We start from the raw sequence: 27899 nt of genomic DNA on the forward strand, positions 1-27899 counted from the left end.
TCATTGATAAAACGCCATTTGATTTCTTGTACGTTACACACCCTTTGATACCCACTATACAAGGTCTTCCAAAGATCCACAAGGACCCTGTCCACCCACCAATGAAACCGATAGTGGCGGGCAGAGGTTGGTCTACTGAACCACTATCTATATATATTGAAAGCAAGTTGAGGTCAGTGGTTGATGCTAACTGTTACATTCTAAAAGATACCAGACAATTCTTACTGGATCTTTATCAGTACACTAACTCATGTACCTCTTTAGATGGTTATTTGTTTGTCACGATGGATGTTCAATCCTTATTCACAGTGATTCCGAATGTGGAAGGTATAGATATGTTGAGTACTTACCCAAGAAGGGTGGGGATTTTTGCAGACTTTGATGTGGACCTGCTTTTGAGTTTGTTAGAAGTTTTGGAATCCAATATTTTCTGTTTCTCTGATACACTGTATCTGCAGCGGGATGGCGTGGCTATGGGCACGTCTTGTGCCAATAGCTACACCAACCTGGTTATGGCTGAATGGGAGGTACGACACCTCTTCCAGAATGACAAATATGTCGGGTATGTCCCATTTTACAGGCGTTTTGTAGATGACCTGTTCTTTTTGTGGACAGGTACATCTACACAGTTACAAGAGTTTGTTAATGAAATTAATCTTGTCACTGAGTTTTTGAAATTCACCTTTGAATGGTCGAACATTAGATTACCATTCCTGGACATATATGTAGAGAAGTTAGACAATGGGATGGTGAATACGGGATTACATCGTAAACCATGTCATAGAAATACTCTTTTACATCGACACAGCATGCATCCCGGTTGTGTAACATTATCCGTGGACAAGCTATGCGTGGCTCGAGGTATACTCCACTGGATTCAGTTTTTAATGATAACATTAGTGATTTACCCGATAGGTTGAGAGAACGTTGCTATTCATCAATGGATCTATCTGCTGGGATGGAATGTATCACTGAGTTTAGACACACTAGAGCCATGCCATATTTCTCCCATGGAGCAAGAGCTCGGTATTTGAATGACACTGTTGATGGGGGTGGATCTAGTAATTCTTTTGGATCCAACCAACAAGTATCCTTTCCAGTATATTACACTAAGGATGTGGGTTCCATTAAAGATATTTTTGCTAAACATTGGCATGTGTTATCAGTGGATCCCAAAATCAGGGAAATGATAGGGGATGGACCAAAATTTATTTATAAAAATAAGAAAAATCTTAAAGAGTCTTTTATGTTACCCCAGGAACACACTGTCAGGAGTTGATATTGGTCCACCATTTTCAAGACCATGTAATAGCTGTAATTTTTGCTCGTACATTTTGATTGATCCAGTTTTCACTCATCCATCTGGATTAGGTGAACATTTGATACGGGCATGTGGGACTTGTAAATCGAAAGATGTGGTATGCATGGCATCCTGCGAAGGATGCTCAGCGTTTTATATTGGTAAGACGAACCGATGCCTTAGGGACCGGATTCGTGAACATGTATACCACATTAGGAAAGGCAATATGTTCAACGCTTGAAACACATTCATGTTGAAGGAGAGGGACACAGCTTTAGGTTTAGAATATTGGAACAGATTTTGAGGTCCCATAGGAGAGGGGATGTTGAAACCTACAGGGAAGCCAGAGAGACACATTGGATCATTAAGTTTAGATCAGATGTGCCTCCCTCTACGTCCACTGTTGAAAATGAGGAGGTTAGGATACAAGAAATAATGTTTTTTGGTGTTCATGGTTACATTACCATGTTTCTCTTATACCTTAATGACAGTTTTTATAGGTACATTGTAAATTTTAGATGAATTGATGTGAGTTACTTTTTAACTTTACAATGACATGTTTCATTGTAGTTTTTTTACTGTTTATATGTTTTGAATTATTGCTGTTTTTGAATATTGTTATATTAATGGATATACCTTTAAGAATTATTTTTCCCGCCTTTTTTAGGTATTTAAATGGCTACTGAGTGTTGTTGTTTGTATATGGTCTGAAGAAGCTACTTGCGAAAGCGCTAACCTCTGCAGTAATAAACCAGTTTTTAACCAACTTTTGATTTTTGTGGACTACGCTTGATTTATGCTGTATCTTCCAACGTATGGGATTTTTTACTCAAGTATTTTTCCTCTTCAATGTTTTGCTCCTTTGTGGACTGTTTATTCAGATTCTTGAAGTAATCCGGTAGTTTTTGTTTTTCTTCTGTGAGAAAGGCCATTTGGGTGGTTGTGTCTAGATCCGCACCCAAAAAAGTTATTCTTTGGGATGGAACAAGTCTTGATTTGTGGATGATGACTGTATATCCCAAGGCCTGCAGTAGGTGGATGGCATAATCCAAGTCCTTTAAAGTTTGCTTGCTGTCCGCTTGTATAAGGCAGTCGTCCAGATATGGGTAAATTTGAATCCCCTGAAGTCTGCAGTGTGCAATTACTGATGCCAGGCATTTCGTGTATACTCTGGGCGCAGTAGATAAGCCAAAGGGCAATGCTGAGAATTGATAATGCTCTGACCCTACAAGAAATCTGAGGTGTCTTCTGCAACTTTGTCTGATAGGGACATGCAGGTATGCCTCCTTGAGGTCTAGAGTCACCAGCCAAGACCCCTTGCCCAGCAAGGGAAGGAGTTTCTGTAGAGTCCGCATTTTGAATTTTGGCACAATGAGGTAAGTATTCAGTGCGGACAAGTCGAGAATAGGCCTCCATTGATTTTCTTTTCTTGGAACAAGGAATAATCTGGAGTAAAATCCTTGGCCTTGTTCTGAAAGAGGTACCTTTTCTATAGCTTTCATTTGTATTAAGTTGTAAATTTGTTTCAAAGCCTCTGCCCTCTGATTTGGTGGCAGGTCTGGCATGCCTTTTCTTTTTGGCAATGTGTGGAAATGGAACCTGTATCCTTTGTCTATTATTTGCAGTGTCCATGTGTCCCTTGTAATGCTGTGCCAATTTTTTGAAAATAAAGAAAGCTTTCCCAAAGGTGCTTCTAATTGAGCCCTGGTCGGCAGAGTCAAAACAAAGTCATTGAGTCTGTCCTGGTGTAGCAGTTGTAGTTCCTGCACTACCCCTCTGGTTGGGAGGCTGCCATTGACAGCCTCTGTAGGAGCCTCTAGCTTGCCCTCTACCTCTGGCACGCCTATTCCTGCCTCTCTGAGATCTGTCCGAGTCCGTAAAGGACCAATTCTTAGTAGGCCAATTTCTGCTGAATCTCGGTGGTTGGACTTGCAGAAAGTCTTTGACTGTTTGCACAGATTTTGCCTTTTCTTCAAATTTCTTTAAGACCTCTTGAGCCGTGGAACCAAATAATTTTTGCTTTTCCATAGGAGCATCCAAAAGCTTAGCTTTAACATGGTCTGGCAGAGATTGTTCCTTCAGCCAGGCATGCCTACGTATGACTGCACCTGTCATAGCTGACCTACATGAAGCTTCCAATGCATCATAACCGCACTGCAAGAAATGATTACTAACCTGCTGGGAGTTATGTACCAGATCCTGAAGGGATTTGCAATCAAGGGGTTCAGAAGAAGACAGTTTCTTATGCAATTCATCTAACAAATACTCTTGGTACTGTACCATATGAAATTGATAATTTAATGCCCTCATGGAAAGAGTTGCAGAAGTATACACTTTTTTTACCCCATCTCTCTAAAGCTCTGGACTCCCTTTCAGAGGGTAGAGGATTTCTAGCAGTGGCAGCTGCAACCCCTTTTGGGCCCTGGGAAATAGTTTCTGGATCAGCAGAGTGGGTCTTGTACAGCTGTAGATGTGAGTCCGGGACCCTGTAGTACCCATCAGGTTTGGCAGGAGCCGGAGGGGGAGAGTCAGGGGTTGTACTAGCATCAGAGTACACATCATCAATGACATTCAAAACAGGAGGTATAGCTAAAGGCCTATGCTGAGGTAAATGTAAAAAGGTCCTTAATCTCTTTCTAGAATCAGAGAATTCCTGACCCTGCCATTGAAAATGTTCTCTCAGAGTGTAATGTCTCTCCAAAGGAAAACTCTTCAGGAGGGGAGGCCGAGGGAATAGATTCTTCAGCATCAGAATCCTCGTAGGCCGAATAAGCCTCCTCCTGGTGGTCTGACAGAGTAGAGCCATCAGAGGACTCATCTGAGGAGTGGGGGTCAGAGGGCTCAACCCTGGGCCTTTTGTCTGGAGGTGGTTGCGAGCCCCTGTCCGGATGAGGTTGAGAACCTCTAAGGAGATAAGATCCTCTGCTAAGCTAAGAATCTGTGAGCCAGTAGAGGGTCTCTGAGAGGTAACCTTGGAAGGCAAAGCTTTAGAAAGTTTAGCAGCTTTAGCCCTAGAGAAAGCCTTAATGGACATGGATGCAGGAGGTCTGGCTGCACCACGTGCAGGAGTAGATTTGTCTAAAGGAATGGTGTCGGAAGGTTCCTGGACACCAGTTTCAGTAGGTAATTCAATAACTGACTCAGCCGGGGCCTCCGGGGCTGAAGTAGTCGGTTGTGCGGTTTCGGTAATCTGAAGTACCAAGGACTCTGTTTCAGCAGAGACACTCGCGGTAGGCCTGACCGTGGTTTCAGCAGAAACCGCGGCCCGCGCGTGTCGGTCCTTGTCCTTCCGTTTAACTAAATGCGAAGTCGGAGTCTCCGATGGCATCTTGTAAGCAAAGCTAGCCCCAAAGAATTCCTCTGCAAACTCCGACAGACGTCTAAGAGTTCGTCGGTTGAAGGAAGCACAGGCTGAACAGGCCGAGACGTCGTGGTCTGGGCCTAGGCAGGGGAGCCAGTAAGAGTGGAAATCCTTATGAGGTATTTGTTTCCCACAAGTTAAACAATTATTAACTTTATCTGACATCGGCTGAAGCAAGAAAGAGTCCCCAACGGGGTACTTGGCTTTTTCGAAGTCTTCGGTAGCTGAATCACAGGAGCTGGCCGACCGGCACTTGCGAACTGCTTCTGCTTCGGGCACCACGCGGCAAGAAAGACTGGGGAAAACGGTGTCGGCTGATGCTTTTATACCCCAGACGCTCTGACGTCGGGGAAAGTGCGACATCAGCCGAGGCCGGACCCAGACTTTGGAATCCGGCCGACCGAAGGGCTGCCTGAGGCAGGACAACCCATATGTGATGACTGCAGATGCATCCTTGAAGGACATCTGTACTATGTTCATCGTGCATACAGCTGCAGTCATAACAGATGGGTAGAATCCCAAAGCTAAAAAAGGGGTGGTAGGCACTAGGTGGAACTAGGAGCCAGGATGCCCTGCAAGACTGCAGTGGCAAAGCCTGCTCTAGATTTGGAGTATAATGGTAGGTGATGGTGCTTGGAGAAAGTATGTACAGAACTCCAAGTGGCAGCTTCCAAAATATCTTTGGTAGGAACCTCCCTGAGGAAAGCTGCAGAAGTAGCTGTGGCCCTTGTGGAGTGAGATCTGATGCCTGCAGGTACAGTTTTACCATGAAAAGAGTAACAAAAGCGTATGCAGTGGGCTATCCATTTTGAGACTGTCTGTTTGGAAATAGGCTTCCCTTGAGCTCCTGTAGCATAGGACACAGAGTTGCTCTGATTTTCTGAAAGGCTTTGTTCTGTCCAAATAATAACGCAGCTGTCTGTGAATGTCCAAAGAATGTAGTAGTCTCTCCCCTTTGTTTTGAGGATTAGGGTATAAGGTAGGTAAAGTGGATAGCCTGATTCAAGGCTACCCTGGATACTACCTTTGGCATAAAGGAAGGATTGGTTCGTAAAGAAACTGTCCTGATAGAAAATGATGAAAGGCTGCACAGCCATGAGGGCTTGTAGTTCCGAAACCCTGCGAGATGAGGTGATAGCCAGCAGGAAGGCTGTTTTTCCAGGACAAATATTGCAGTTCTGTTGAAGCAGCTGGCTCAAAAGGAGGCAAGGTCAGTTTTTCTAGAATGAAATTGAGGTCCCAAGCAGGTACTGGTTGTTTCCTTGGGGGTTTTATATTCTTAGCCCCTCTGAGGAACTGTCTTAAGAGGGGGTGAGAGAATAAAGGAGGATCAGTGTTGTATTCTGCAGAAATGGCTGAGGCATGGATTTTGATGGAGGAGAATGAAAGTCCACTGCTTAGCATCTCAGCTAGGTACTGTAATATTTGAGGTAAATTCAGTATTCCAGGATTCTGGCCCTTTTTCTCATTCCAGGCACAAAACCGTTTCCATTTTGCAGAGTAGGCTTTTCTAGTAGAAGGTCTTCTGGCCACAAAAATGACATCTGGCACCTCCTTGGAGAGTAGGGTCTGTTGTGATTTTAAGGAATCTTCCATGTGGATAGATTGAGTGTTTTCAGCTGACTGAAGAGTTTTGAAGTTGTGCCGAGTCAGTAGAAGAGGCATTAGAGGCAGGATCCATGGTGGGGAATGAGTCAGGCTCCTCAGGAGTGGGTACCAGAGTTGTCTTGGCCAGTCTGGAGCAATGAGCATCATATCTTTGGTCTGTCTGCTCTGGATTTTAATAGAACTTTGGGCAGCAGAGGAAGAGGTGGGAAAGGCATAAACTGTCATTGTTGTCCAACTGAGAGTGCATCCACTTTCCAGGCCTGTGGATGAAAGGTCCTTGAGCAGAATTTTGCCAATTGGTGATTTCTGTGGGAGGCAGAGAGATCTATGTCTGGCCTTCCCCATGCTTGAATTATCTTTGTAAAAACTTGAGGATGCAACTTCCATTCGTGTGGATCTATCATATTTCTGCTTAGGTTGCCTGACAGCGTGTTTTCCTTGCCTGGCAAGTACTGTGCTTGAAGTTCTATTTGTAATTCCAGAGCCATGTTCCAAAGAGACATGGCTAGCCTGCATAGGGGGGTATGAATGGGTTCCTCCCTGTTTATGTACCACATTACTGTGGTGTTCTGTCCTTATCAATAGCTGGCCTGGATGGTGGAGTGAAGTTGCCGGACCTGATGATGTGGCTGTCCGCAGGAACAATATTCTCCTCATGGCATCAAAGGCACCATGGTCCCAATGTGAAGAAACCCCTGAATCCAAAGAAACAGTGGATTCCCTCTGCATCAAAATAGTGGACTGAGAGCCAGAGGTAGGAGCCAAACTCACCTACGCCGAAGCCCCAAGAAGTAAAGTCGAACCAGAAATAGCAGTTCGAATATCCTCCCTGGACCTAACCGGCGTGTGCCTGCAACTACACTCCTCGGTCGGCATCGAAGTAGTCAGAGATATTGGATCTGAAAGTCGTGGACTAGGCATATGTACCGCTGGCTTCACTATCATTAGCTCTGAAAACTCTGACTCCGAAACCAAGTTGGATTGGAAGAGGAACAGAAGTAGCAGGGGGAAGTTTAGTTAGTTCAGAGGCTCGAGGTGCCGGACCCAACAAGTCTGGTTAACGGCAGTGTCTGAAGCAGCTTCTGCACCAAAGAATCCACATCAGACAAGCTCCTTGAGGACCGAGAAGATGGAGCCGATGAAGCTATAGATTGTAGTATTGGGGATTTCAATTTTGGAGTTACTGGTTCCAATACTAGGGACCGGCTCCTTACCATGACAACTGTCAGCTCCTAAGTCACTGGCGCCGACGTTGTTTGTCAGACTTGGATGTACTGGGAGATTTTGCTGGCTCCAAAGAACCAGTAGTAGAAGACTGAGGATTTGAAATGACTGGACTGACCTTCATCCAAGTGTTCCTGAAAAGACTATTAAACCTCCAACTACTAGTTTGTTCCTTCTCTCATGCAAAACACGTGAACTAAACGAGTAGCAGATGGAACACAGCTCCTTAAGGTGCAATGCACCCAAACAATACACACACTCCATGTGCCCATCTGTAAGGGACATTTTCTGTCCATACTTTAAACATTCTAAGTCAGGATTTAAGAAATGTCCTGTCTCTTTATCCTTGTCCGAGACATTTTAATATCACACCTCTCCTACACAGCAACACACACAGAAAGCTCTCAAAGCAACGAGCTTCAGCCAAAGGAAAAACTAGCCTTCTAATTCAAAAAGGCTAATGAACCAATAAACTTTATCTATATCTATATATAAAAAACTAAAAAAACGAACACTCCAAGAAAAAGGACATAGTCTCACTCTTGTAAAACAAAACCTTTACATACTTTGCTAAAGTGTCAGTTTAAAAAAATATATATTTCTTTAGTAAGCTGTGCAGTGTGTTTATATAAAAATTTTCACTCTAGGTTATCAACACTAACAAGCTAAGGAATAGGGAGGTTTACAAAGGTCTAAATGGAAAAAAACGGCCACAAGCAGAAAGATAGCTCAATATATTGATACTAGTGGGCCCCTATTAAATGAACTACTAAATGAACGAAAAAGCAGCAACTCCAAAAGGTTATTGTTACCACCCCCCCCAATAAATATATATTCCAACTCAGAGACTGCAATACAGTGAAGAAAGGGCCAATATCCCGATCTTCACTGTACTGCGATGAAAAAAAGCAACCTAGAGTTCCAGCATTTTCACCCATGTGAGCGTTTGGGATTTGTAACTTTCGTTCATTTAATAGGGGACCCAGTACTAGTGATACACGAATTACAGTAACAAGTTAACAAAATCCTAACGCAACATATATACGCTAAACACTTGAAAAAAAATTAAAATTGACTGGCCCGAGCTGGTGAATCTCTCCCGATCTGTTGCAGCAGCAAATGAGATCTGAGGGAAACACCAGGGCATAATGGAATAGGGAGTAGACCTTGAGCTGGTTAAAAAAAGTCGGAGCAGAGCCCCGTCAGTAATAATGAAAGGCGAAATAAAACAACTTCACATTTATGGATTGCATAGGGTCCTAATTGACTGCAGGCCCAATGCTATCCCTTACAGAGGATAGATCCACTTTTACCACATCTTAGCTTCTCCCCAACAATTCTTCCATTATGAATTTTATTTTAACTACAACAGTCTTACAAAAATGACACCACCACTGCTCTTAACTTTATGCCATTTAGTAGCCGGAAAAGTCAGCTCATGGTTGCCTGATGGACTAAATTTTCCACAAACATTTTCTTACATACTGTAAAGAGAGGGGCAACAAATAAAACTATTGCGTGAACAGAGACCCGAAAACACTGCACCTATTAAAGGGGTAAAAAATTATACTGCTAACAACCAAACAGATAAAAATTTTTGAATAACTTGGAGCAATAAATTGAAAAAGCGGTTTACCATTTAAAATTGAAAGTAAACTAAATTGCTTCAAGAGACTGCACAAAAGTGTTAAAACATTTGCAGCTAAAGAAATGTGTCTGTTCTGAAGCACAAGCTAGGCAATTTGGTTTCTGTCATAAGCTTTGCCACTGAAAGTCAGTCACCCATATGAAATTAATACAAATAATGGATATTCACGGCAGAAGATTGACAATTACATTAGCACTGCTCTAAAAACATCTTTAGGCAATTGTACTCGTATCACTTACCCACTCTCTTGTTCCTCCTCCTCATCTCCAGCATCCTCCTTTTTCTCCTCTTGTTCCTCCTCCTCATCTCCAGCATCCTCCTTTTTCTCCTCTTGTTCCTCCTCCTCATCTCCAGCATCCTTTTTCTCCTCCTTTTTCTCCTCCTTTTTCTCCTCCTTTTTCTCCTCCTTTTTCTCCTCCTTTTTCTCCTCCTTTTTCTCCTCCTTTTTCTCCTCCTTTTTCTCCTCCTTTTTCTCCTCCTTTTTCTCCTCCTTTTTCTCCTCAGCTTCATTTTTTTCAATTTCGTGGCCTGGGCTCTGTTTGGCCATTTCTACCTCTCTGTAAACCAAGAAAAAAATACTCAAGTCTACATTTCTTCACAGACTAGACTGTATAATTTCTACATTTCACCCAGTACATTTCTTTAAATTACAACTGTATGCATATCACTCAACTTAGCACAAGAAATCTTGACAAAGCCTAAAATAATTGGGGTCAAAGGCCCAAAAAGATGGACAGATTTTGTGTTCGCATACAATTTCTGGAGGTATATAAAATCCAACTCCAATGTGTGTCATTTAGCATCTTCGGTGATATAGGAAGAAAAAACACTAATTATACGAGAAAAAAACAAAAAACAGAGATGAGGCAAAAATTGACATTGTGAAAATCTTGACAGTTGAAAGCTAAGGTTTTATTTACCAGACCTCTTCCTCCCAAATATCAATTTGCACTTTTCACTGCTGGTCAATTACCTTTTATCTGCATTCCTAACCAGTGTCTTATTACTGCTTGTTTTGCCACATACATATGCACAAGACATAGGACTACTTGTATGCTCAGTTTCAGCACCCTATTTAACTCAATTTACTATACACAGCCAGTTACACCCTCTTCACTTTTCAAACCCATGTTTAACTCCACCTTACGTCCATTTGTTTATACCAGAACCTCTACTCCTGGTCCACTGTAACAAGAATACCATCTTTAAACAGTGCTAAACACTATTCTTTCAACTTTCAAAAATGGACTGTTTGCCGCTTCCTACCTAATCTTCATTTTCTCATTTTCACACCAAGAAACCATAAACACTATATAGCAAGAATCTTGTACACAAAACATCTGCAGATCTCCAACTGACCTGAGTGATTCAAAACAGTCACCATATCATGGCAGTGGGTACAGCCCATGAACACGCACCTGGGTAAAAAAAAAAAAAAGGCCATCTGGAAATCTCAAAGCAGACACTGCAACTCGGAAACCCCAAAAATATCCCAGTAACTGAAAACTCCATTCTATCCAAACAAAAAGTTATGTACTCACCATAATGTTGGATGTATGTAGTCCATCTTGCCTCACATTCTTACCCGTAGGATCGGAGCCGAATGTCGGCTCAGACTCTGCCAAACTTTTTTAGCTCGAAGTCTTTCTATTGGCTGGACTAAGATGGTATCCCATGCCGCACTGCTATCTATCCCCAGATCTAGTTTGCTGCGAGCACTAGCACTCATTCCCCATGCATAACACCACTTAAGGAAAGGAACAAACAAACCAAGAATGAAGGGAGCTCTGAAACCAGACCTAACCTCCAGATCCTCCTGGACAAGGGAAGGAGGGGGGTTAAATAAGAATGCGAGGAGAGATGGACTACATACATCGAACATTATGGTGAGTACATAACTTCTTGATGTTATGTAGTCCAATCTCACCTACATTCTTACCCGTGGTACAGCGTCCCCAGCACCTAAATCCTGGGAGGCTCAATGGAAAATACTCCTGAGCACTGTGGAACCAAAGGATGACCTGCCCCTAGATACCACATCTAACTTGTAATGAGCAACAAAGGTGTGAGGAGGTGCCCAAGTAGCCACAGCACAAATATCATCCATAGGCAACCTGTCCTGAAAAGCTGTAGATGCAGATACAGACCAAGTAGAGTGAGCCTTCACCCGGAATGGCAAATCGAGGAATAAACAAAGAAAATACAGCTGGAGATCCACCTTAACAATGTGACTTTGGTAACAGGAGACCCAATTCTGTTTTCCGAAAATGAAAAATTGATCAGATTTTCTGAGGTCTTCGTTCTGTGCAAATAAAAATGTAATTGCCTGTGCACATCCAATTGATGACATTTGAATTCTGCCTTGTTCGAGAACTGGGGAAAAATCACCGGCAATTCAACAGATTGGTTAAGTTTACTGACTGACACCACTTTGGGAAGAAAAGAGGGGTTTGGTCAGATAGAAACCCTGTCCTTATGAAAAATCAAATAAGGGGGTTTGATTGATAAAGCTTAAAGCTGCGAAACGCGTCTGGCTGACGTGACTGCTACTAAAAAGACAGTCTTTCAAGTTAAGAATTTTAAATCGCAAGTGGCTGCAGGCTCGTAAAGAAAGACCCTGTAGAACAAAATTTAAGTCCCAAGGCATAACAGGTTCCGATACCAGAGGACAAAGTAACAAAGTTCCCCTTCAGGAAAGCCTTACAGAGTCTGTGCGCCATCAGGCTAGGCTCGTCTGCGACATGAAAGGTAGAAATCGCCAATTGGACTTTAATGGTTGCAGCCGCTGAACCCTGGTTAAAGAGCATAGACAAGAACTCCAATACAGACGAAACTGGAGCTGTGTAAGGGTCAATCTTTTTGGCATGTGCCCAGATTGAAAACCTCTTCCATTTGCTGTAATATATCCTCCTGGTCGTGGGCTTGAGAGGAAGACAAAATATGAACCACTTCCGGCGAAAAATGAAGCCCAACTAATGACTGAAGTGGAGTAGCCAGGCTGTCAACCAGAGTGTCCGAAGAGAGGGATGGAGCTGCCCTGACATGTGCCAGTAAGTCTGGTTGTGGGTCCAGAATCCAGGGAGCGTCCATGAGATAGGGATGGAGAAAGGGGAACCAAATTTGACGAGGCCAGTGTGGAGCAATCATTCAGCTTCCCAAGGATTGCGCTTTCTGAATAACCTTGAACAGCAAGGGGACTGGAGGGAAGGCATATAGTAGACCGGAGGGCCAATCGTGGACTAGAGTGTCCCTGGGTGACTCCCCCTGAGGGGGGATCAACATGAAGTAGCTGCTGAATTTGGCATTGAGGGGGCTGGCAAAGAGGTCGCAAAAAGGCTGGCCCCACTTGCGGAAGATCGGTTCTGCAACTTGACAGTTCAGGGACCACTCGTAAGGCATCAGAATAGCTCTGCTAAGCCTGTCTGCAATCACATTGGACTTCCCCGGAATGTGCGTTGCCACCAGAAAACGTTGGGAAGACACTGCCACACTCGCATGGCCTCTTTGCAAAGGGGATAAGACTTGGTTCCTCCCTGCTTGTTAAGATACCACACCACTGACATATTGTCCGAGTGGACTGCAATAGTCCCAAGAGGAAGAAAACTCAGAAGTGCTTGCAACGCTAGTAGCACAGCTCTCACCCCCAGGACACTGATATGCAGATGCATCTCGTGCTCTTGCCACATGCCTTGGGCTGTCCTGCCTAGACAATGCCCCCCACCCCATCTGGGAAGAACTGTGGTCACCTTGGCAACAGGGGACACAGGAATGAAGGGCTTTCCCGCATTCAGGTTGGCAGTGCGAAGCCATCAACTGAGATCCTGTTTGCACCCGAGTAGAATAGGGTGACAAAGTGAAAGATGTTGGAGACCACTGGGCAAAGATTAGCCACTGAAGGAGCCTCATATGTAACCTTGCCAGAGGGACTAACAATCGTAGCAGCCATTGTCCCCAACAGTTTGAGAAGAGCGAAGGCAAGATGTGTCCTCCGCGGGAGCAAGGTGTGAACTTGTTGTTGTAGGACTCAGATTCTTTCCTGTGGTAGAAACGCCCGCATGAGGACGGTGTTTAGTTCAGCGCCTATAAAAAAGTGACATGCTGCGAGGGCAACAAGGCAGATTTTTCTCAGTTCAATGTGATGCCCAGCTGTTGACACAGGCTGATAGTAGCATCCCTGGTCTGAAGTAGTGGATGCCTGGTGGTGGCAGTAAGGAGCCAGTCAGACACAGAAATACTTGGAATCCCTGACGTCTCAAGAGAGCAGTCAACACTGCCATGCATTTGGTAAACACCCTGGGGGCTGTGGTGAGACCAAAGGGCAGGGGTCGAAACTGAAAATGATTGGCTCCCAGCCTGAAGCATAGGGGACTTCTGGATGCCCTGTCCATCTTTATGTGGTATTAAGCATCCTTGAGGTCAATGGAACACATCCACACTTTTCCCAACAATCGGAGAATAGACTGCAATGTGACCATTCGGAACTTGGACTTTTGCACATGGGTGTTCAATTTGACTGAGATCCAATATGGGTCTCAGGTCCCCTGTCCTTTTCGGCTCCAAAAAGAATCTGGAGCAAGTCCCTAATCCGATCTGGTCTGAGGGGACATGTTGGATGGCTCCTTTTTCTAGCAGCTTAGAAACTTCTGAAGCTGCGTAATCCCTTTGACTGGGTGGAACATCCAGGATTTTCTTGATTGGAGGGGGATTCGACGAGAAGGGGAGGACATCCTCCAGAAATTATTCGTAGAACCCATTGGTCCTGGGTGATTTCTTGCCAGGCCTCCGGGTACATTGAGATTTGACCCCCGACTGGCTCCGGAAACGCACAGTCGGGCCTCCCATCAGGAGCGAGGGTAGGGAGAACCATGAAAGGAATTGCGGTCTCCCGAGTTACAGGGGCCTCCTCTGCCCCTAGGGTGGCGTCTCCCTGAATAACCACCCCCTCCCCTGCCTCTGGAGGGGGGCTCACCTTGTGCGCCAGGAAAAAAAATCTGATTTCTTGAACCACATTTTGCCACCCCTCTGGGCCTTGGGATAAGGCCTAGAGGAAAGGGAAGAACTGACTCCTATGGCAGGCAGAGTTTTTCCCCTCCTGCTCGCAACTGGTGAGAGCGCCTTTCACCTTGGTTCCGAACAAAGAGGAACCATCAAAAGGGGTGTCGGTGAATGAAGACTTTAAGGCCTCTGCGAAATGACAAAGGCGCATCCAGGCCTGCCTCCTAAGAGCAACTCCTGAACTTGCTGCCCTACTCGCTCCTTTGGCTGCACAGGAGATTAGCCTCATGGAGGAGTTTGCAATGGAATTGGGGGCAGACATCTGAGCGTTGACCGTCTGGGCCACCGCCTCAGAAACGTTACCCGTGAGCATCTCCAAGCTCCTTCAGGTGATCTCTCTGGAGCAGTGTAAAGTGCAAAATAATTCAGTGACCGTAAGGTAAAGGTCGCTGAAGAAAAAGTACGCTTCCCATGCCGGTCCTAGACTCCTTGTTAGGGGGATGGACGGTGGAAGAAGTCTTGGCTAATTCCTTCTGAGTGGCAGCTGCCACCACCATGGCATCCACAGGGACTCCCTTGGACAGAAATTCCTTATCAGGAGGAGCAGACAAATTTATTGGGTCTCCTGGGGACTGGTTCCACAGAGTCAGGGGTTTCCTGCACCCTTCGACAAACCAAATCCAGAAGCTCGAAGGGTGGAGATACCCAGGAGGTGGAAGGCTGAGCACCAAAGGTCTTCAGGAAGACAGACTCCTCCTCGGTGGGGGCTTTGGATGGCCAGTCACCTCGGTTTCAAAATCTCTAGGATGTCAGAAAAAAAATCCTCAGAGGATGACTTAGGGGACCCCTCCGATTCAGAGGTCAGTGTCGGATGTGAGAGACTCATCCTGGGAATCTGTGTGCTTCCTCTTGCAAGTCTTCTTTCTGGGTGGTTCCTCAGGCAAAACCTGTGGGGAGCCCTCAGAAATGTGGGGATCACTCATGGGGGTACCCTGAGGCCTTGGGGCTCCTTTGTCTAGAGATAGATGCCGATCAGAAACCTGCACTGGTGTAATAGGGGACAGAATGACCGACCCGCATGATGCCGCTGACAACCTGGCCAGCGTGCTCCGCATGGCCTCGAAGGCTACCCCCCCACAGAGTCAGAAGAATGACCAGCATTTGAAGCCATGACAGGAGTCAAACTTCCCCATGCCGAAGCGCCAAGGTGTCCCAAAGCCTCTCCCTCGGGTCCGACCATAGAATCCATAGTCCTGAACCCCGTGGGCAGCACCGACGGGGTTGGAGCAGACGGCACCGTAAGCCAGGAGGGGCTGTCGGAACAGACCTAGGGACATCACACGGAGCTGAGCACTCCGGCTCCGAAAGCTGAGATGTGCTCGGAGGAGGAAGTATCGAAGCATGTTGAGGGACCGGCTCCGGAGCCAACTGGGTCTGAGCAGAGAACAATTTAACAGAACCAGTGACTGAAGGAGTCTCTGCACCACTCTACATCCACATCTGATAAGGTCCAGGGAGATTTGGAGAATAGAGAAGGAGATCAAGACCGCCTCTCTGAAGGGGACCTGTGAGGAGGAGATACTGGCCTAATGCTAGGCGATCGGCTCCGAACAGGTTCCAAAAAGATTGGAGCCGAAGCAGGTTCCATAACAACTGACACTTCCTGCAGCCAAGAGGATAATGGAGCAGAGGATGTCGAAGCAGACTTTGCTATATTCTCTGGTGGCTCCGAGGAGACAGATGGAGCCGTAGATCTCTTTTTTGATTTAGAGGATTTTGCCTTAGAGATGGAAGCACTCTCCAAACCCTCCTCGAAGGAGGGTTTCAGAAGTCCCTTCAAAATCAATTCATTCTTCCTTTCCTGAAGGACTCGCTTGACTAAAGGCATGACGGATGCTGCACGACTCCTGGAGATGAATCGCTCCCAAACAATACACACAGTGTCCATCGGTAATAGACATTTTATAACTGCACCTAAAGCATTTCTTAAAGCCAGAGGGGTTGCGCTCCTTAGTATCTTTGGACATAGTTAAACAATTAAGCACCAACAACAATTAACCACTGAATAAATGGACCAACTGTCAGTCACAAGGTGGGAAAAAGCCTACAACAAACAGAATAACACAAGATCTCCAAGTTAAACAATCCTTAGACACAAACACAAGGGGGGGGGGGAGACTAACAACTCTAATTTAAACGGTTTTTAGTTCTGGTAAACTTTTGACACAAGGAAAGCAAGGGGACAGACTAGGTCCTCTAACTGAAAATGGGCCTAGCCCGCTGGAAACAGCTAGTAGGATACCACAGAAAAAACGATCAAACACACAACTTTTCCACAAAACAAGAACACACAACAGCTATTAAAAACAGCTTTTTTTGCAAAAAAAATTTCTCTGATAAAGAAAAAGGGTACTTAGCCACAGCCAAGAGCAAGACCACATCAGAGCTACACGAGCAGCAAACGAGATCTGGGGGTAGAGAGCAGTGCAGCATGGGATACCATCTTAGCCCAGCCAATAGAAAGACTTGGAGCTAAAAAAGTTTGGCAGAGTGGGAGCAGACATTCAGTTCCGAATCCACAGGTAAGAATGTAGGTGAGATTGGACTACATAACATACACTGTTTTAAATTGGTTACTTACAGATGGTAGCCTGGGGTAATCTGGACAGGTTGACTGGGGTTAAAAAAAAAAAAAGGAGAACCAAGCCAGTTTTGAAAGCTGAAAGCAAGCACTAACTTAGCAACCCCAAAAATATCTTAATAATATGGCACATCATAATCAGCATGGGAAAAAAAGCCCATGTATGACAGCTAAGCTAGCAATAAGCAGCCAAGGAAAATGTTGAACAGGTGATGCCCTTATCTATCAGCCCAAAGTGAGATACGTAGCAAAAAAAAAAAAAAAACAGTACAGTATCTATTAAGTACCTTGCCTGAGTAAAAGTACTGAAAAGGATTTTTTTTCCTCACCTGATATATTAAATCAATATAAGATGACAAAGTACATAAAGTATAAATGAAACAAGAGACCTCAGAGGGTCCAAAGAGAACCAAAATAAGAGAAAATAAATAAATTAATTCTATATTTAACGAGTTCAGAAATGCAGTAAATTCTTACTAAGCTGCCCAAAGACTGATCTGCATACAGCATCCACTATCTAGTAACAAAGACGCCAGGTATGAGAGAAACTTTCCTTTTCCCCCAAAATCACTTGGTCAGTTACTATTACTGCCAAGTTTTAGTCCTAATACTGTGAAGAAATATCAGTCCTGTCTAGCAAAACACAAATATAGAAAATGCAACATGAGACGTATTAAATCTTTAACTACTTTATACCACTTACCAGTAATTATTAATTTGACTGGATGGCCACCAAAATGATATAAATCAGCTGGCTCATACTGACCATGCCAAGATTTAGACACTATCCCAGCTTGCATTAAACACAATCTATAAAGTGTAACAACTATCCCATATATTATCCTGCACAGAGTTCATTTATGGATCTCTGTCTGATTATCTATAAACTTTGTCTCTTCATAAAACATCAGTCTTGGAAAGGATCTTTGCAAAGATTTCTCTACTTCATTTTCCATGGAAATACTGAATTACAAGCAATACTATACTGAAAATTGTACACAAGCATAATCTTTTTTTACCCAATAAATCATACTTTAAATTTATTAGCATCTTCAAAAATGTTTATTTATGCAGATAAATTATGGTCTCCCAGTTAATTTCTAGCCATTTTTAACATTCATACCATAAAAAAATTGCAAGGAGTGATTTTAGTTTTACCAGTGTATAAATTTTAGGATATTCCAATACAAACCGTGTAGTTTTCAGTGCTAACAATAAAATGGTCCAAGGACGGGAGATAATTTAATCTTTTAAAATTAGGTGATGGTACAGCTATCAACCAATAAATCTAGCATTGGGTTTGTACAAAAACATCCCTTATTGTGCAAAATATTTTTATCCTAATTTTGGAAAATTGTATTCAAATACATTATGAAAGTCAGGTAATAAGCCTCCTTGAATAAATGGCACAACAGAAACTTGCCATGGGATTCTTGGTGACCAGCTCCACAACATAAATTTCATTATTCATTTGAGAAAGAAGATTCTCATCTGATCTTTACTGGACCTATTACTTGCCTCCAAAGGATAGAAAACTAAAGGGAAGATTAACATTTTTATAATACTGACTCTCCTTAGTAACGAAAAAAATTTATGGTTGATTTTATCTGAGCGTCTCTGCTTAGTTATAAGACAAGTTTTCATTAACTATTCGCTCATACTCTTAAGATATTCCTACCCCTATAAATTTTAGTGAATCTCCTATAGAAGACTAACAGTCCTGCACATTTTAATGAAAGAATTCTAACAGTTCAGACCTATCACAATGATTTTGGCAATGTGAGGTATTTCCAGCTATGTCAGGTGAAGTAGGACAGTGGATGTGCATCATATGCCAACATAGCTAGCTGGAATTTTGTAAAATTATAATACATTTGTATATCAAACTGATTTGTACAGATGCTCGTGTTGAAAAATGTATTTGTAAAGCTGCATGTGCTAAAGTACCAACAATGGGTCCTGACTACTGTAACCAATTAGATGTGTATGCTTTTAATAGAGGATAATGTAAGAGAAGGGGGTTACTCTCAGTCTAGCTAACTTGGAAAATAGTAAATTAAATTACCTGGTTTAGGCCATAAAGACTGCATCTCACAGATGAGACTGCACCCAGAGACTAAAACGACTGTACCAGAAAAATGGTTTAATTAGCTCCTGTATGAACAGAAGCATTTTATGGTTTTATAGCTTCCAGGTGCTGTAACACATCTTAAAGCTGACAGCTCTGTTTTTGGAACATGACACGGAAGGAAAACCACTCCCCTACTTAATCTTGCTCCATTTAATGACCACGGAACAGTAATTCTTTAGGTCAGGAAAACATGAGATTAGTTAAGTACTGTTTTTCGGCATGTGTTTTAATATTTCCTGTGAATGAAACACTGATGTTTACTTTAACTAGAGATTTAGTATTTTCATGTTTTTAAATATTTTAAAAATTTTTCATTGTGGCTGGTCCTTGAGAGAATATTTTAACCTTTGAAAGTACTTGTATGTATTTGACTGCAGCCACTCCTGAAAGCTAATCAAATCTTCCACTGTATGCAAATCACCTGCTTGGAGCTGGGACACTAATCACTGGTTGCACAAAGTGGGTGCTGGAGGACTTTGCTTGGACTCTCCACTGATGACTCAATTCTACAGCTGTGCCAGTGGGGAGTCTTACTGGGGACTTGGAGAGAGAAACCCAAACCCAGGACTGTGTGTGTTCCCTGTGTGCCCTCAAGGGAAATTGTGCTTGGTGCAGAGAGCTGCATCTGAAAATACTGTACATATTTTTGTACAAAGCGAACATCCCTCTCCAGTATCAATGGTGAGGATTCTGGCTTCTTGATTACTGGCCCAGAGCAGGGACGGCACATATTTCCCTCCCCCCTTGAAAACAAAAGCTAAAGCTAGTTTTTCAAGTAACTCTTGATACAAGTTGCCTGAGAGAAATGAGCCTGTCTGGGAATATGTTAACCAAAAAACAAGTAATGTCTATGGTACCCCCAAAGTCTCAAAACAACCCACTAAAGTGTAGTGGGTCTAAAAACAAAACAGTGTAAGAAACTTCTCTGTGTGGAAGATTTTTAGTCCATACATTTCTAGTTAATCACTGTATATTAATCAGATCAGACAATAGTAGTAGAACTAGCGAACATAAACCAGTCTTAAGTCAAAACAAAGAGTAATAGAAAATATATAATTTTACAGCATTACTAAGTATTCGAAAATAATCGAAACAAGGCAAGCAGTCTGTTTCCAGTCGAAAATCCTTTAACTAGAAATATATGAACTGAAAATCTTCCACAAAGAGACGTTTCTTACACCGTTTTGGAATATCTTAACCCATACCCTGTCTTGAGAACCCATGTGCAATGGCACTGCTAACCCCACTACAGTGCTGCACTGTCATATATGCCTGCAACCCTAGGCTCCACTTTAATAACTTGGCATTTTGCTGGCTGGCTCGATGTAGCCTTAAGGGATTGTGGTCTAACTACCATGAAAATTCCTCACATAGACGGTAGTCTACTGAACACCAAAAGTGTGACAACAGACCTTGAGACACAGGTGGACAGTAGTCTCTCCTTTGAAAATCACATCACCACAGTAGTCAGGAAATCTTTCTACATGGCACACGTCTTCACAAAAAGTTTCTCATCCAGGAGAAAAGAGAAGTAATTGTTCCCCTCTACTCATCACTCATTAGACCCATGAGAGTACAATGCCCCTTTTGGTATGTACCTCAAGACATCTACAACATACCTCACAAAGAGGATTTCCAGCCTCAAACAGATGCCCTATGCAGACCGTCTAAAAAAACTCTAGCTTTACTCTGTCGCATATCGCCTACTTAGCTTTGTATGTTAGGCAGAGATCGCCTCTATGTCAAACCCAGAGCTGTTGGACATGCTCCACGTTAAGAACTCCCAATCCCTCAGAGCTACACGCTCTAGGGACCTAAACCTTGTCCCTACAATAAACGGAACATGCTGGAAGGATAGATTCATGTCCCAAAGACTTCCCATACTCTGGAACAAACTATATCAAACAAAGCTCCTCATTAGCACTCAAGAAAAATCTTTATGATTGGATGGGAAGATAAAAAATTCTCCCCGGGGATCACTTCTGAGGCTCTTCTTGACAGGGGCACAAGAAAATAAATAGTGTGTGTGGCAAAAGCCAGGGTACCATATGGCTAGGCTTATATAGGCCCTAGGGCCAATAGCCTAGTACCTACCTATAAACCTATACAGGACTGAGGTTTCTGCACTGCCCATACTATGGCTAGACATTCTTTTTGTACAGCTGCATAACATTCCTCCTTAGGTTAGAGTCTACTGCTAAGATATATCACTGGGTGCTCTTCTCCCTCTGAGGAAACCTGAATGAGTACAGTCCCCACCCCAAGGATCAAGCCATCCACCTGCACAACAAATTCTTTGCTGTAATCTGGACTGAGCAACACAGGGGATACTCTCAAGGCCTCTAAGCTTTTGGAATGCCTGTTCGCAAGCTGGGGTCCACATTACTTTGTCTGGCATGATTTTTCCTAATCAGGTCTGTGAGGGGAGCAGCTACTGTACTAGAATTGGAAACGCTTTTATAGTATCCCAACTGTCCTCAAGAATGCCCTTACCTGCTTTTTGTTAATACAGGCAGGCCACACCTAAAGAGCTGCCACTTTGGCAGGTTCTTGACTGATCACTTACCCACTCTGTCCCAGGCAGGAGACCTCTGCTATACCCATCTGACAGTTACTGGGCTTAATGGTCAACCCCGCCATCTACAGTCAAGCCCAGGTCCTCATGGACATGCTGAAGATGATCATGCTAGGAATAGCTGAAGATAGCAATATCATCCAGGTAAACATGGGCATAGTCTCCTGCTCGTGCTACAAATACAATCCACCAGCCTCTGAAAGGTCACTGGGGCATTTTTCATCACAAAGGGCATCTTTGTGAACTTGTATAATCCAAAAGGAATCCCAAAGGCTGATCTCGCATTAGCAGTGGGAGTCAAGGGCACCTAGCAGTAGCCCTTAGATCAATAGTGGTCAGATACTTGGCCCTACCCAGCTACTAAGGCTTTATCCGAAGTATGGAGTAAGCATCTCACTGCGTGACCATTTAGTTTTCTGTAGTCCACACAGAACCTAGTCCTGCCATCTTTCTTTGGTACCAGCACCACTGGGGAGGTCTAGAAGCTGCTGGACTCTTGGATTATCCCCCGTTCTAACAATTCCACTAGCTCCTCCAGAGTCTGTCCAACTCACTCAGGGACCCTGTAAGGGGCCTGCTTGGTAGGCCTTTGGAGTCCTGTATCCACATAATGCTGCACCAGGTGGCTAAACCCAGGTTTCCCAACTAACATGCTCCCAAACGCCTGTAACAATGCTCAGATTTCTCAAACTTGGGTAAGGAACAGCTGTTGAGACATTGCTACCCCTTCCACTCCGGTGTCAGTCAGAGCCTCAATGAGAAGATCAGTCTCAAGATCCCAAACTCCTCCAGATCCCAAACTCCTCCTGCCATCCACTGCAAATACTCAACACCAGGGTCTCCATATCATGGTAAGGCTTCATCATGTTAACATAGTACAGTCTGTGCCCAAACTCCTGTCTAGCAGTTTTGTCATGTAGTTATCACTGACCTTCCTTACCACTCTTGTAGACTCCCTCCCAAGCTGCCTGCAGCTTACTGTGTCGGGACAGTAATGAGAACCATAGCCTGCCATCCCACAGCATACTCTCAGGCATTTCCTGTCATACCAGACCTTTTTCTGCTGTTGGGCTCCTGCCAGGTTCTCCTGGGCCAAGCCCATGAGCTCCCCAAGCCTTCTCCTGAAGTTTAGGACATATGCAAAAAATAGACTCCTTGTGGGATTCACACACCCTCCCACTCATGAATGAAATCTAAAGGCCCCCCCCTCACCCTATGCCCATACAGCAACTCACAGGGATTCTTTGGGTAGCTTTCTGTATGCAAACGGCAGACTGGGCAAATATTTGTCCCCCCTCTCAAACTGGTCTGCAAATGCCCATAGCATGATCTTTAGTGTTGAGAGTTTAACCTTTCCACAAGACCATTAAGTCTGGGGAAGGTAGGGGGTAGTCTTTAGGTGGCTCACCCACACACCTCTCCCACGCAGCAGGTCTGAGATAAAATGGCACCACTGTCAGTCAGTATTTCTCTTGGGAAGCCTACCCTGCTGAAAAAATCTAAAAGCATTTATCACTTTCTCTGCCTCGAGAGGACACAGCCACCGGCTCAAGGTATTTAGCAGTACAATCTACTACCACCAGGATATACTTCTTCCTTGTGGAACTTGGGGTACTCAGAGGCCCCACAATATCCATAGCTACCCTCTGAAATGGCTCCTCAATCACAGGCAAAGGCATCAAAGGAGCCTTGACCTAGTCTCCTTAACTACTTTTTTTAGTACTACTCACTGGTCTTGCAGTACTCAGTTACATCCCTTGCGATCCCAGGTCCATAAAAGTTCTGCATAATACATCCCTTAGTATGCTTTATGCCCATATGAGGTACCTCCCTAGATACCTTCCTCAAGTCTCTACGGGTAGGGTCTAAGAGCAGAGTCTCAACTCTAGTTTTGTAACTCTTCCCTACTCTTCCACAGGAAGTCTGGTATTCTCTGACAGCAGTGCTTCACTGTCAGCTTGAGTACTACCACTCGGCTCTGCCCTTGCAGTCACACTGTCCAAGGCAACATAGATACATACCAGCAGCTGTGGCTCACCTTTCCTGATTGATCTAAAGAATTACTATTCTCTCACTAGAGCAAGGCAAAATGAAGTAGGTGAGTTGTCCTTATTTGTCAGGTTGCAAAAGACAGGGATCAGAGACTTCTCTCATCATGTATTTAAAAAAGTTATGTACTCACCATAACGTTCCATCTGAATAGTTCTACTTTGCCTTCAACCTGTGGGATACCAGATCCGAGCTAGCAACCTTACTAGCATCTGCTCCAAGCTTCTCCCCTTACCCATAATACACCTCCACTACCTTCCAACCCCCAGATTGGAGTTTGCTGAATCTTATACAGACAACCCGACCGGAAAAAATACTTGCAACCTATAACTGCAGCCCGTAGGCTGTTCATATGCCAAGGTCCAGAGGAAGGAGGGCGGGACGGTTGAAGAAAATGAAGCAGAACTACTCAGATGGAACATTATGGTGAGTACATAACTTCATCTGAAGTAGTTCACTTCATTTGGTCTTCAACCTGTGGGACAGAGTCCCCAGCTATTAAACTCATGGGTGGCCGTCATGGATATTCTAGAGTACCACAGAACTAAAGGATGCCCTCCTTCTGGAAGTCAAAGCCAACTTGTAATGAGCAATAAATGTACGAGATGAGGACCAAGTAGCTGCAGAACAAATATCATCCAAAGAGACTAGACCAAAAGGCCGCAGACGTATCCATGGATCTAGTGGAATGAGCTCTCACCTGACCAGGAGGAGACATGCCTTTGTCCTTCTAGACCTGAAGAATGCATGAAGAAATCCACCTAGCAATAGTGACCTTGGAAATTGTATCCTTAAATAAACCTTTTTTGGTGAAACCTAACAATCTAGGAGATTTATGGAAATTTGTCCTATGTAAATAGGATCCTGTCTATGAACATCCAGCAGGTGGAGTTTGTATTCCATCTGGTTAGCAAAATTAGGACAGAAAACAGGTAACTTGGTCTGATTGATATTAACTAGTGATGCCACCTTAAGAAGAAAAGGATGGATTGGTCCAAAGGGAAACCCTATCTTTGTGAAAAATCATAAGGAACTTCGACAGACAAGGCCTGCAGTTCTGAAACCCTTTTGGCAGAGAACAGCCACCAAGAATGCTGTTTTCCAAGATAAATATTTTAGATCTGTGGTTGCAGCAGGTTCAAAAGGCAGAGTGACCAGAGCTTGAAGAACCACAGTAAGGTCCCATGGGGGAATAACCGAAAAGTCCCTTTAATAAAGGCCTTACACAGCCTGGAGGAGGCTAGAGGCACAGAATTCTCATCACAGGAAAATGAGAAATGGCAACCAACTGAACCTTGACAGAAGAATGAACTCGGTGTTGAAAAATATCAGCTAGAAAATAAAGAATGGCAGAAATAGCAGCAGTGAAGGGGTCTAAACTTCTTTGGGAAGCCCAAAAGGAAAAATGTTTCCATTTGCTGCGATAAACCTTCCTGGTAGAAGACTTATGAGCAGCCATCAAAATAAACCTGAGGAGGATAATCCAGGAGTCCTAACAGCCACAGGAACTGGAGCAGCCAAGCTGTGAGCTTCAAACTGTCCAGATTCAGATGAGGAACCCCTGATGGGTGTGAAATCAGATCCGGAATGGGATCTGAGATCCAAAGCAGAGCCAGAAGGTGAGACCAAAGGAAGGGAAACCATACTGGACGAAGTCAAAACGGGGCAATGAGGATCACTTTGCTCCCCAGTCGACAAGCTAAAGAAACCTCGGAATAAGAGGTACTGGAGGGTAAGCATACAGAACACACCAAAAGGCGAAGAATGGACTAGGGCATCTCTGGGGGACTCTGCCAGCAGGGGGTTCAGAGCGAAAAACTCACTGCACTTCACGTTGGAAGGAGATACGAAGAGATCGCAGCAAGGCTGACCCCACTAGAAGAAGATCTGCTTCGCTACTGAAAGATTCAGATACCACTCGTAAGGCATCAGAATAGTCCAACTCATCCTGTCCGCTAGGATGGTGGACCATCCCGGAATGTGCATTGCGATAAGAAAAACCAGTGATCGCCCATTCCCACACACTCATGGCCTTGCGACAAAGGGGGTAAGATCTGCTTCCCTCCCAGTTTGTTGATATACTAGACCACTGACATGTCTGACTAAATTACAATGGTTCCCTGAGGAAGAAAGGAGTGAAACTCCTGCAATGCTAAAAAGGACCGCCCTCATCTCTAGAACATTTGTGCGCTACCTGGTCTCTACAGGGGACCACAGACCTAGGACCGTCCTGCCCGAACAATGCACGCCCACCCAAGCTGGGAGGCATCCATGGTCACTGGTGCTTGGGTAGGGGCTGGAACAAGGGGTCGTCCCTCCAAAATGTCCAGAGAACACATCCACCATTTGAGGGACAACCGACAGACTCAACAGAGTCATATTGGATATGACAATGTAATTTCCAACAGGAACCATTGTACCACTAGTGTTCACTAAAATTCTCATATGTAACCAGGCATATGGGAGAAGCGTTATGGTTGCCACCATTGAACTTAAGGCCCTCAACACGGACTCCACCATTGTAAGAGAACAGTATATTAGAGACATGCATCCTCAGGTTTTGTACTCTGAGGTCAGGAAGATTTTTGCACTGTAAAGTAACTAGCCTTGCACCAGTCTATCACCTGTACAAAATCTAGGAATGATGTGGATGTGTTGATTTTGATCCCCAAATGCAGGGCAAGGATCAAGAAATAATCCCTAGTTTGAGAGTATACGCCTGGTGGGAGCAGTGAAAAGCCTATCGTCCAGGTACAGATAGACCTGAATCCCCTGAAGCCTCAGGTGAGCCACTACCACCACTTTGACTGACTTCTAGCCAGAAGCGGAGGAATCTCCTGGAGCTTCTGTGCATTTTTATGTGATTGTAAGCATCCTGGAGGTCTAACGAGCACATCCAGTCACTCGCTTGCAGGTACGGCATGATGGGCTGTAGTGAGACCATCCAGAACTTCTTTGGTGTTTGGGAGATTTGGGGGGGACCCACAAAGGGGATAGAGTATCTTCTGGATATGATCTGAAGCATCCAGTGGTCTGAAGTTATGGACTCCCATGCCACCAGGTGCAAGGACAATAGTCCCCAGACTGCCTCCAGAGTAGAGCAGTCAGGCCACCCCTCAGGGTTGCTGCCCTGGTCTGTCAGAGAAAGGTTTTTGAGCCCCAAAATTCCCTGGACCCGACACCCCCCCCCCGTGTCTCAGCCAGCATCCATTTTATCCTCCTCAGTCTCTGGGGGAAGAGCAGCCCTTTGTGTCCCAGGAATACTGTGGCTTCCCGAACCACATCATCTTTTGCTTGTTGGTTCTGGGGAAAAATACCTTTGAGGGTTCAAGAAGCGGATTCCAACAGCATCTTCCGGTCCTTCTCACTCTGGACCAACTCTGATTATCTTACCAAAAAGAGTAGACCCGTCATAAGGGGCACTGGCTAAGGACATCTTGAAAGGTTCTGAAAATAGACAATCTGAGCAAGGTGTTGCGCCTCATGGACACACCGGTCCCAGCCACCCTAGCCACTCCTTTAGTAGCATATGAAAAAGAGTCGCATGGACACGTTGTAGACTGCTTTCAAAGTGGCCATCCTCGCGGCAAAAGTGTCCCTGTCCCCCTGTGACATGGACTTACGGGGATACTCCCCCAGCTCCTTTACCAGGTCGAGCTGGAGTCTCTTGACATGGGCCAGGTAGTTCAGCGCCCAAATAGAAAAGGTAGCTGAAGCATAAACCCACTTCCCTACATTGTCCATCATCCATGGCTCTGTCAGAAGGATGAACAGAGGAACCCTCCTGGGCTAGTTCCTTCTTTGTGGCTGCTGCTACCACCATAGCGTCTACGGGGGCACCCTTGTTCCACACTGGCCTATCCGAAAGGGGACTCAATCTTGTCAGACCTTTTGGGAAATGATTCCACGGTGTCCAGCTCCTTCCATGTCAGAGAGCTGACCAGGTTCACCAAGGGATCTGCGGGTGGGAACACCCAGGAAGTAGATGGGCCTGTGCCAAAAGCCTCCAACACTACTGTCTCGTCAGATCTGGGGGCAGACCATGCTCCCTGTTGGCAAAAGATTTCCATGATGTCTCCAAAGGAGATATCCTCAAGAGGTGACTTGGGGGAACCTTCCCCATCATCCAAGTCAGTATCCTCTGTGAGGGACTCAGGGGAGTCCAAGTGCCTCCTCTTGCACATATGCTTGCGAGGCACATCTCTGGTGGGGCTCAAGCCACTTGTTCCTTGGGGGGGGGGGGCCATCTGAGGCTCCTCGAGCCCAGGCTGTTCCTCTGGTAAAATTATGGGAATCGTAGAAAGAGACGAGGGGGTCGGGGGCAGAGTCCAAGGTGACCGTCAAAGATCTCAATCCAGCAGAGAGAA

General features: G+C 44.6%; 1 long non-coding RNA gene across 1 annotated transcript in view; it reads right to left on the reverse strand.

Moving 5' to 3' along the window:
• Window positions 1-9614: 9614 nt before the first annotated feature.
• Window positions 9615-27899, reverse strand: part of LOC122798564 — a 307360-nt gene continuing 289075 nt past the window's right edge. Inside the window, exon 2 of the long non-coding RNA XR_006364281.1 lies at window positions 9615-9698. This is a non-coding gene — a long non-coding RNA (uncharacterized LOC122798564). The remainder of the gene's footprint in view (window positions 9699-27899) is intronic.

The sequence above is a fragment of the Protopterus annectens genome, chromosome 3.part1 (assembly GCF_019279795.1).
Source record: "Protopterus annectens isolate FY-2018-M chromosome 3.part1, PAN1.0, whole genome shotgun sequence".
Lineage (NCBI taxonomy): Eukaryota > Metazoa > Chordata > Ceratodontiformes > Protopteridae > Protopterus > Protopterus annectens.